Genomic DNA, 7,952 nt, shown 5'->3' with positions numbered 1-7,952 from the left:
GTGACCTCTTCTCACATTACCTAAACTATGAACTCAGAGCCAAAACCTCGCTGTAATATTGCTTCCCTTTTAAACAGTACTTTAGCACCATCTGCTTGTTTATATAGCTACACAACATAGTCTACTGTACTGTTGGTCTATTGCAGTTTGACTATACCGGACTAAAATGTATTTTGTCTCATATTGGAATTTAAAATACAGTAAGTCGTGCCAATGACATTTCTCTCAATATGTCGATTTCAATCTTTGAAAAAACTTTGTGTAAGGCTACAGAGTATGTAAATATTGTAATAAATAAATAAATGGCTAAAATGTTACTGTTCTACTATTATTCTGTGAAACATTACCTCCTCCTCACCCTTTACCCCCGTCTCGACAGCATAGGCAAGGCTGACCACACACACACCTATATTATTTCCCCTCTCAGTTTTATGGAGGCTAGTTACTGTTTAACGTCCCCACCCTACTTTCAGTTTGTTTAGTAAATCGATCTAATGACAACCGAAGCCGGCACCATCCAATGTGTCGCTCAATGAATTATAGGCCCATAGCTCTCCTTTCCAACCCTCCGTGTGTTGTTGCAACTACTCGCCCACGACTCTCTCATTTCGTGTGGTGACAAGGGGGACAAGTGTCAAAACTGGTGGCTAGTTTACAGGTGGACTCGCRTCCTGTTGGATTAATGCACATCGCTGACGGACCAAGAGAAAGGTAAGAGGTCTCCTTTGAAATAATAAATAATTAACATATGATGTTTGTTGCTTAAATCTTATATGGTTCCGTGACTCGTTCATTTTGGTCTTTCGTTTGACCTATCGGCCGCAATGAATTAGTCGTGCTATCAGGGATCCTTGGGACRTCCCTACCCTAAACCCTAACTTTAACCCCTACCCTTACCCTTACCATAACCCTTACCTAACCTTAACTCTTACCTTAACCATTTTAAAGATGCGCTATGCAGAAATTGCTCAACCATTTTCTGGTTGCTACAATTCTGAAAGTTTGTCTAATTTCAGTTTATGTGACAAAACAAGCAAATATAGTGTAGATAATCTTTGTASCATTTAAACCGCTGTGAAATATCTTTTCCATAAGCAAAAATATTGTATTTTCAACTGTTTGAAACAGGGGTATAAAACCTAAAGTAAAATATGAAAAAATGTATCTTAAGAATGGGAAGCATATAAATAACACACACAGAACAGATCTGCCGCTTCTTAGACTTAGGCTCCCAAAAAGTGAAATACTGCAGCTTTAAAATGTCAACTCAATGTGAAGGGGATTCATATGCGCTCCTCCGGTGACTGCAGAGGCGTGCTCAGACCAACAAACGTCTGTCATATACAGTGAATTCGGAAAGTATTCAGACCCCTTGACTTTTTCAACATTTTGTTACGTTACAGCCTTATTTATTAAATTGTTTTTCCCCCCTCATCAATCAACACACAATATCCCATAATGACAAAGCAAAAATACGTTTTTTGAATTTTTGCAAATGTATAAGAAAAATACCTGAAATACCTTGTTTACATACTGCAAGTATTCAGACCCTTTTCTATGAGGCCCGAAATTGAGCTCAGGTGCATCCTATTTCCATTGATCATCCTTAAGATGTTTCTACAACTTGATTGGAGTACACCTGTGGTAAATTCAATTGATTGGACATGATTTGGAAAGGCACGCATCTGTCTATATAAGGTCCCACAGTTGACAGTGCATGTCAGAGCAAAAACCAAGCCATGARGTCGAAGGCATAGTCCGTARAGCTCCGAGACAGGATTGTGTCGGGGCACAGATCTGGGGAAGGGTACCAAAAATGTTTTTCAGCATTGAAGGTCCCCAAGAACACAGTGGCCTCCATCATTCTTCAATGGAAGAAGTTTGGATCCACCAAGACTCTTCCTAGAGCTGGCCGCCCAGCCAAACTGAGCAATCGGGGGAGAAGGGCCTTGGTCAGGGAGGTGACCAAGAACCCGATGGTCACTCTGACAGATCTCCAGTGTTCCTCTGTGGAGGTGGGAGAACCTTCCAGAAAGACAACAATCTCTGCAGCACTCCACCAATCAGGCCTTTATGGTAGGGTGACCAGACGGAAGCCACTCCTCAGTAAAAGGCACATGACAGCTCGCTTGGAGTTTACCAAAAGGCACCTAAAGGACTCTCAGTCCATGAGAAACAAGATTCTCTGGTTTGATGAAATCAAGATTGAACTCTTTGGCCTGAATGCGAAGCATCACGTCCGGAGGAAACATGGCACCATCCCTATGGTGAAGCATGGTGGTGGCAGCATCATGCTGTGGGGATGTTTTTCATCAGCAGGGATTGGGAGACTAGTCAGGATCGAGGGAAAGATATATATATATATTTTATTTAACCTTTATTTAACTAGGCAAGTCAGTTAAGAACAAATTCTTATTTACAATGACGGCCTACCAAAAGGCAAAAGGCCTCCTGTGTGGACGTGGGATAAAAAAAAAATATATATATATATATATAAATATAGGACAAAACACACATCACGACAAGAGAAGCAACACAACACTACATAAAGAGAGACCTAAGATAACAACAACATGGTAGCAACACAACATGGTAGCAGCACAAAACATGGTACACCATATTGGACACAGACAACAGCACAAAGATGAACGGAGCAAAGTACAGAGCGATCCAAGATGAAAACCTGCTCCAGAGCGCTCAGGACCTCAGACTGGGACGAAGGTTCAGCTTCCAACAGAACAACGACACTAAGCACACAGCCAAGACAACGCAGGRGTGGGCTCGGGACAAGTCTCTGAATGTCCTTGAGTGACCCAGCCTGAACCCGATCGAACATCTCTGGAGAGACCTGAAAATAGCCGTGCAGCAATGCTCCCCATCCAACCTGACATAGCTTGAGAAGATCTGCAGAGAAGAATGGGAGAAACTTCCCAAATACAGGTGTGCCAAGCTTGTAGCGTCATACCCAAGAAGACTCAAGGCTGTAATCACTGCGAAAGGTGCTTAAACAAAGTACTGAGTAAAGGGTCTGAAGACTTATGTAAATATAACATTTCAGTAAAATTTTTATAAATATGCCAAAAATTCTAAAAAACGTTTTTTTGCTTTGTCATTATGGGGTATCGTGTGTAGATTGATGAGGGAACAAATCAACAATTTAATCAATTTTAGAATAAGACTGTAACATACCAAAATGTGGAAACAATCAAGGGGTCTGAATACTTTCCAAATGCACTGTATATACAGTACCAGTCCAACGTTTGGACACATACTCATTCCAGGGTTTTTCTTTATTTTTACTATTTTCTACATTGTAGAATAATAATGAAGACATTAAAACTATGAAATAACACATATGGAATCRTGTATTAAGCAAAAAAGTGTTTAACAGATCAAAATATTTTATATATTTGAGATTCTTCAGAGTAGCCACCCTTTGCATTGATGACAGCTTTGCACACTCTTGGCATTCTCTCAACATGCTTCATGAGGTAGTCACCTGGAATGCATTTCAATTAACAGGTGTTCCTTGTAAAAAGTTAATTTGTGGAATTTCTTTCCTTAATGCATTTGAGCCCATCAGTTGTGTTGTGACAAGGTMKGGGTGGTATACAGAAGATAGCCCTATTTGGTAAAAGACCAAGTCCACATTATGGCAAGAACAGCTCAAATAAGCAAAGAGAAATGACAGTCCATCATTACTTTAAGACATGAAGGTCAGTCAATCCGGAAAATGTCAAGAAAGTTTCTTCAAGTGTAGTCGCAAAAACCATCAAGCGCTATGATGAAACTGGCTCTCATGAGGACCCCCACAGGAAAGGAAGACCCAGAGTTACCTCTGCTGCAGAGGATAAGTTCATTAGAGTTAACTGCACCTCAGATTGAAGCCCAAATAAATGCTTCACAGASTTCAAGTAACAGACACATCTCAACATCAACTGTTCAGARTAGACTGCGTGAATCAGGCCTTCATGGTTGAATTGCTGCAAAGGAAACACTTATAAAGGACACCAATAAGAAGAAGAGACTTGCTTGTGCCAAAAAAACACGAACAATGGACATTGGACTGGAAATCTGTCCTTTGGTCTGATGAGTCCTAATTTTAGATTTTTGGTTCCTACTGCCGTTTCTTTGTGAGACGCAGAGTAGGTGAACGGATGATCTCTGCATGTGTGGTTCAAACTGTAAAGCATGGAGGAGGAGGTGTGATGGTGCTTTGCTGGTGACACTGTCAGTGATGTGTGGGAACCTTAACCCTATAAAGGTGTGTATCAATTTAACCTTTGTTTTTTTGAAAATTAATTCTCACCGATATGAAAGATAAGGTCCTTTTGCTTCCAAAACAGTACCGCGAGCCATGCGTGTTAATGTTCAGGCCGAGCGCTGCAGCTCTTAACCCCCCCCAACCACCCAACCATACAGAAGACTCCTTCTTCCAATTACATTTATGTGTAATGTAATGGAAAAGACAGTCATGATCAGAGGCTAGAACAGGCCCAGCTGCTGTTGCAGTGGTGCCTATGGGAGAGCCACCCCTTCACTGAGTAGGCCTAGCGAACAGCAAAAGCACAAGCCTATATCAATCTACTATCCCCATTAGTACAAAAGTTTACCTCCTCTATTCTGTGCAGTAAATAAATGTTCCAAACATAGTCTGGGCCACTTGTGGGACGCGATAGATCCCAAATGAATACAACMMCTAACATCAAACATTTATTTTTACAAAATGAGGCTGGTGCAACCGATCAGAATGTTTAAACTTAAAATGTTGCTAAACTATTAGGTATTTCTTCACATTATAAGAGCAGCAGTGTGCACATGGCAGTAGGCTATAAATTGTTTCATTTTTTATAGTAGGCTATTGGCTATAAGCGTGAATGTTCCATTAGCGGGTAAACACCATTATCAAAAGTGACCACAAATGCGATTATGCATTTAATGTGGTAGGTGGGCTATACCATAGCTTACTTTAAGCTACTTGCATGAATTCAATAATTGTGTGAGAACTTCCTCATACAGTTCCATAAAACATTTGTTTGCTCATGGCTGTAGTCAACCTCATTGTAAATTACTTCCTGATAATAGACCAATGGCTTTAAAGTAGCATTATACCCAACCAAGGGACATCGGGCTGCAGATGGGCTGAAATCCAGACTCAGGATTGTGGCGTTGTTGCTGCATCGCTGTTGTTTAAAGGTGTCACCATGCAGGTAGGAAGGTCTTATCATTCCTGTCCATTAGGGCGACAGACAGACAGACAGACAGACAGACAGACAGACAGACAGACAGACAGACAGACAGACAGACAGACAGACAGACAGACAGGACAGACTCCACATTTCACTGTAATAATTCCACATTTCACTGTAATAATGGTCCCCATTATTTCACTTGTAATAATGGTTCCCCATATTTCACTGTAATAATGGTCCCCACATTCACTGTAATAATGGTCCCATATTTCACTGTAATATGGTCCCCATATTCACTGTAATAATGGTCCCCATATTTCACTGTAATAGTGGTCCCATATTTCACTGTAATAATGGTCCCACCATTTCACTGTAATAATGGTCCCCATATTTCACTTAATAATGTCCCCATATTTCACTTAATAATGGTCCCCATATTTCACTGTAATAATGGTCCCCAATTTCACTATAATAATGGTCTCCACATTTCACTAGTAATAATGGTCCCCATATTTCACTGTAATAATGGTCCCCACATTTCACTGTAATAATGGTCCCCATATTTCACTGAAATAGTGGTCCCATATTCACTGTAATAATGTCCCCACATTTCACTGTAAATAATGGTCCCCATATTTCACTGTAATAATGGTCCTTCACTTAATCCCATATTTCACTGTAATAATGGTCCCCACATTTCACTATAATAATGGTCTCCACATTTCACTGTAATAATGGTCCCCATATTTTCCACTGTAATAATGGTCTCCACATTTCACTTAATAATGGTCCCCATAATTCACTGTAATAATGGTCCCCACATTTCACTGTAATAATGGTCCCCATATTCACTGTAATAATGGTCCCCATATTTCACTGTAATAATGGTCTCCACATTTCACTGTAATAATGTCCCATATTTCACTGTAATAATGGTCCCCAATTTCACTCTAATAATGGTCCCCATATTTTCACTGTAATAATGGTCTCCATATTTCACTGTAATAGTGGTCCCCACATTCACTGTAATAATGGTCCCCACATTTCACTATAATAATGGTCCCACATTTCACTATAATAATGGTCCCATATTTCACTGTAATAATGGTCCCCACATTTCACTGTAAAATGGTCCCCATATTTCACTGTAATAATGGTCCCCACATTTCACTGTAATAATGGTCCCCACATTTCACTGTAATAATGGTCTCCATATTTCACTGTAATAGTGGTCCCCATATTTCACTGTAATAATGGTCCCACATTTCACTGTAATAGTGGTCCCCATATTTCACTGTAATAATGGTCCCCACATTTCACTGTAATAGTGGTCTCCATATTTCACTGATAATAGTGGTCCCCACATTTCACTGTAATAGTGGTGCCCACATTTCACTGTAATAGTGGTCCCCATATTTCACTGTAATAATGGCCCCATATTTCACTGTAATAATGGTCTCCACATTCACTGTAATAAATGGTCCCCATATTTCACTGTAATAATGGTTCCCATTATTTCACTGTAATAGTGTCCCCACATTTCACTGTAATAATGGTCCCCACATTTCACTATAATAATGGTCCCCATATTTCACTGTAATAGTGGTCCCCATATTTCACTGTAATAATGGTCTCCACATTTCACTGTAATAATGGTCTCCACATTTCACTGTAATAGTGGTCCCCATATTTCACTGTAAAAGTGGACACCATATTTTACTGCCAGGAACCAGGTTTCCATCCAACCTTTTTATGTGATTAGAGTACATGTTGGATCAAAAATGTTCACTACAGGCCTAATAGAAACAACAAATTTGTCCGTAAACTTTACAAATGTCGAAAAAACAAAATACACTTGACAAGGTAGGATATATTATTTCGGTCAAATTTATTATGCGTTAAATGGTGGTGGAAACGCTTTTATGCGCCAATATTGATTTAACAACCATCATATGGAAGTAAACTTGGAGTCACTACGTCTCGGGAAAGCATGCAGTTTAATAGGCTACAGATGAAATAAATGATGATGAACTTCTCAGGGTGGTGAAAAAGTGCACTGTGATGAGCTTATGCTCCTTTCCAATAAATATCCAGGGTCTTATTTTGGTGACATGATGACCGATGCTTGCCTGCCATTTGACAAATACAAATAATCTTTCTCTTTTGTCCATAAGAATCTCATCAGTAGGCCACACCCACACTGAGTCTGCGAGCTGTTGGCTAGAGCGCAGGTGCCAATACCATTCGCTATATAACGCAAACTATTTTTTTGTGACAACACCATCAGTATTGTTGAAAATGCAATGGATTTCTTCTTTTTTTTATATTCCAAAAGGTATTTTTATGTGCACCTATCTCTGGTTGGAAAATGCACATATTGTTTTTATGTGGATTTTAAAATATTCACATGAAAATCTTTCGCCAATTGGATGGAAACCTAGCTATACACAAGGACTGGTTGGATAGAGGAGTTAAGATTTTAAGTGATATTTATTTCCTTATGATTTGTCTTTTGGAAAATCATAATTTGGTTCATGGTCACTGTCCTCTCACACACACTCTCTCTCTCTCTCTCTCTCTCTCTCTCTCTCTCTCTCTCTCTCTCTCTCTCTCTCTCTCTCTCTCTCTCTCTCTCTCAGGAGTGGTGAGTGAAGTGAGTTGAGTGAGTGAGTGAGTGAATGTGGAGTGAGTGAGTGAGTGATTGAGTGAGTGAGTGAGTGAGTGAGTGAGTGAGTGATGTGAGTAGTGAGGTGAGTGACT

General features: G+C 39.8%; 1 protein-coding gene across 1 annotated transcript in view; it reads left to right on the top strand.

Annotated features, from left to right (window-relative positions):
• The first annotated feature begins 415 nt into the window (after positions 1–415).
• Positions 416–7,952, top strand: part of LOC112080813 (hepatocyte nuclear factor 4-gamma) — a 30,422-nt gene continuing 22,885 nt past the window's right edge. Inside the window, exon 1 of the mRNA XM_024146733.2 lies at positions 416–711. The gene's annotated coding sequence lies outside the window, so the exon portion shown is untranslated. The remainder of the gene's footprint in view (positions 712–7,952) is intronic.

Source organism: Salvelinus sp. IW2-2015, unplaced genomic scaffold, assembly GCF_002910315.2.
Source record: "Salvelinus sp. IW2-2015 unplaced genomic scaffold, ASM291031v2 Un_scaffold16518, whole genome shotgun sequence".
Classification (NCBI taxonomy): domain Eukaryota; kingdom Metazoa; phylum Chordata; class Actinopteri; order Salmoniformes; family Salmonidae; genus Salvelinus; species Salvelinus sp. IW2-2015.
The sequence above is the reverse complement of the archived record's forward strand: the minus strand, read 5'-3'. Positions and strand labels throughout refer to the sequence as shown.